Source organism: Larus michahellis, unplaced genomic scaffold (assembly GCF_964199755.1).
Source record: "Larus michahellis unplaced genomic scaffold, bLarMic1.1 SCAFFOLD_148, whole genome shotgun sequence".
Taxonomy (NCBI): domain Eukaryota; kingdom Metazoa; phylum Chordata; class Aves; order Charadriiformes; family Laridae; genus Larus; species Larus michahellis.
In genome coordinates, this window is record NW_027436250.1 from 160,139 (window position 1) to 163,489 (window position 3,351).

The following is a 3,351-nucleotide window of genomic DNA, read 5'->3' on the forward strand; positions in this document are numbered from 1 at the left end:
GAACGTAGCAGGAAAGCCCGCTGCCCCCAGGTCTGTAGGGCTACGCAAGTGGTTCCCGCAGAGCTTTAGAACAAGGCATATTTTTCCCTGCTGGCTCTTTGGGCGGGGGACCCATCTCCAGCCATATGGCCATTTTTGTGCCTGGCGCGGCGCCAAGTGGGAAAGGGTGGTTTTGAGGCTGAAGGCAGCAGGAAAGCCCGCAGCCCCCAGGTCTGTGGGGCTACGCAAGCGGATCCCAAAGAGCTTTAGAACAAGGCATAGTTTTCCCTGCTTGCTCTTTTGGCCTGGGACACATATCCAGCCATAGGGCCATTTTTGTGGCTGGCGTGGCGCCAAGTGGGAAAGGGTGGTTTTGAGGCTGAAGGCAGCAGGAAAGCCTGCAGCCCCCAGGTCTGTGGGGCTACGCAAGCTGTTCCCAAAGAGCTTTAGAACAAGGCATAGTTTTCCCTGCTAACTCCTCGGGCGTGGGACCCCTTTCCAGCCGTATTGCCATTTTGGTGCCTGGCACGGCGCCAAGTGGGAATGGGTGGTTTTGAGGCTGAAGGCAGCAGGAAAGACTGCAGCCCCCAGGTCTGTGGGGCTACGCAAGCGGTTCCCAAAGAGCTTTAGAACAAGGCATAATTTTCCCTGCTAGCTCCTCGGGCGTGGGACACATTTCCAGCCATATGGCCATTTTGGTGCCTGGCGCGGCGCCAAGTGGGAATGGGTGGTTTTGAGGCTGAAGGCAGCAGGAAAGCCCGCAGCCCCCAGGTCTGTGGGGCTACGGAAGCGGTTCCCAAAGAGCTTTAGAACAAGGCATAGTTTTCCCTGCTTGCTCTTTGGGCGGGGGACCCATCTCCAGCCGTATGGCCATTTTTGTGGCTGGCGCAGCGCCAAGTGGGAAAGGGTGGTTTTGAGGCTGAAGGCAGCAGGAAAGCCCGCAGCCCCCAGGTCTGTGGGGCTACGGAAGCGGTTCCCAAAGAGCTTTAGAACAAGGCATAATTTTTCCCTGCTTGCTCTTTGGGCGGGGAACCCATCTCCAGCCGTATGGCCATTTTTGTGCCTGGCGCGGCGCCAAGTGGGAAAGGGTGGTTTTGAGGCTGAAGGCAGCAGGAAAGCCTGCAGCCCCCAGGTCTGTGGGGCTACGCAAGCTGTTCCCAAAGAGCTTTAGAACAAGGCATAGTTTTCCCTGCTGGCTCCTTGGGCGGGGGCTCATCTCCAGCCATATGGCCATTTTTGTGCCTGGCGCGGCGCCAAGTAGGAGAGAGTGGTGTCGAGGCTGAACGTAGCAGGAAAGCCCGCTGCCCCCAGGTCTGTAGGGCTACGCAAGTGGTTCCCGCAGAGCTTTAGAACAAGGCATATTTTTCCCTGCTGGCTCTTTGGACATGGGACCCATCTCCAGCCATATGGCCATTTTTGTGCCTGGCGCGGCGCCAAGTGGGAAAGGGTGGTTTTGAGGCTGAAGGCAGCAGGAAAGCCCGCAGCCCCCAGGTCTGTGGGGCTACGCAAGCGGATCCCAAAGAGCTTTAGAACAAGGCATAGTTTTCCCTGCTTGCTCTTTTGGCCTGGGACACATATCCAGCCATAGGGCCATTTTTGTGGCTGGCGCGGCGCCAAGTGGGAAAGGGTGGTTTTGAGGCTGAAGGCAGCAGGAAAGCCTGCAGCCCCCAGGTTTTTGGGTCTACGCAAGCGATTCCCAAAGAGCTTTAGAACAAGGCATAATTTTCCCTGCTTGCTCCTTGGGCGTGGGACCCATATCCAGCCATATGGCCATTTTTGTGCCTGGCGCGGCGCCAAGTGGGAAAGGGTGGTTTTGAGGCTGAAGGCAGCAGGAAAGCCCGCAGCCCCCAGGTCTGTGGGGCTACGCAAGCGGTTCCCAAAGAGCTTTAGAACAAGGCATAATTTTCCCTGCTAGCTCCTCGGGCGTGGGACACATTTCCAGCCATATGGCCATTTTGGTGCCTGGCGCGGCGCCAAGTGGGAATGGGTGGTTTTGAGGCTGAAGGCAGCAGGAAAGCCCGCAGCCCCCAGGTCTGTGGGGCTACGCAAGCAGTTCCCACAGAGCTTTAGAACAAGGCATAGTTTTCCCTCCTGGCTCTTTGGGCGGGGGACCCATCTCCAGCCATATGGCCATTTTTGTGGCTGGCGCGTCGCCAAGTTGGAAAGGGTGGTTTTGAGGCTGAAGGCAGCAGGAAAGCCTGCAGCCCCCAGGTCTGTGGGGCTACGCAAGCTGTTCCCAAAGAGCTTTAGAACAATGCATAGTTTTCCCTGCTGGCTCCTTGGGTGGGGGCTCATCTCCAGCCATATGGCCAATTTTGTGCCTGGCGCGGCGCCAAGTGGGAAAGGGTGGTTTTGAGGCTGAAGGCAGCAGGAAAGCCTGCAGCCCCCAGGTCTGTGGGGCTACGCAAGCGGTTCCCAAAGAGCTTTAGAACAAGGCATAGTTTTCCCTGCTGGCTCCTTGGGCGGGGGCTCATCTCCAGCCGTATGGCCATTTTTGTGCCTGCAACGGCTGCAAGTGGGAAAGGGTGGTGTCGAGGCTGAAGGCAGCAGGAAAGCCTGCAGCCCCCAGGTCTGTGGGGCTACGCAAGCGGTTCCCAAAGAGCTTTAGAACAAGGCATAGTTTTCCCTGCTTGCTCTTTTGGCCTGGGACACATATCCAGCCATATGGCCATTTTTGTGGCTGGCGCGGCGCCAAGTGGGAAAGGGTGGTTTTGAGGCTGAAGGCAGCAGGAAAGCCTGCAGCCCCCAGGTCTGTGGGTCTACGCAAGCGGTTCCCAAAGAGCTTTAGAACAAGGCATAGTTTTCCCTGCCAGCTCCTTGGCCGTGGGACCCATCTCCAGCCGTATGGCCATTTTTGTGCCTGGCGCGGCACCTAATGGGAAAGGGTGGTGTCGAGGCTGAAGGCAGCAGGAAAGCCTGCAGCCCCCAGGTCTGTGGGGCTACGGAAGCTGTTCCCAAAGAGCTTTAGAACAAGGCATAGTTTTCCCTGCTGGCTCCTTGGGTGGGGGCTCATCTCCAGCCATATGGCCATTTTTGTGCCTGGCGCGGCGCCAAGTGGGAAAGGGTGGTTTTGAGGCTGAAGGCAGCAGGAAAGCCCGCAGCCCCCAGGTCTGTGGGGCTACGGAAGCGGATCCCAAAGAGCTTTAGAACAAGGCATAGTTTTCCCTGCTTGCTCTTTTGGCCTGGGACACATATCCAGCCATAGGGCCATTTTTGTGGCTGGCGCGGCGCCAAGTGGGAAAGGGTGGTTTTGAGGCTGAAGGCAGCAGGAAAGCCTGCAGCCCCCAGGTTTTTGGGTCTACGCAAGCGATTCCCAAAGAGCTTTAGAACAAGGCATAATTTTCCCTGCTTGCTCCTTGGGCGTGGGACCCA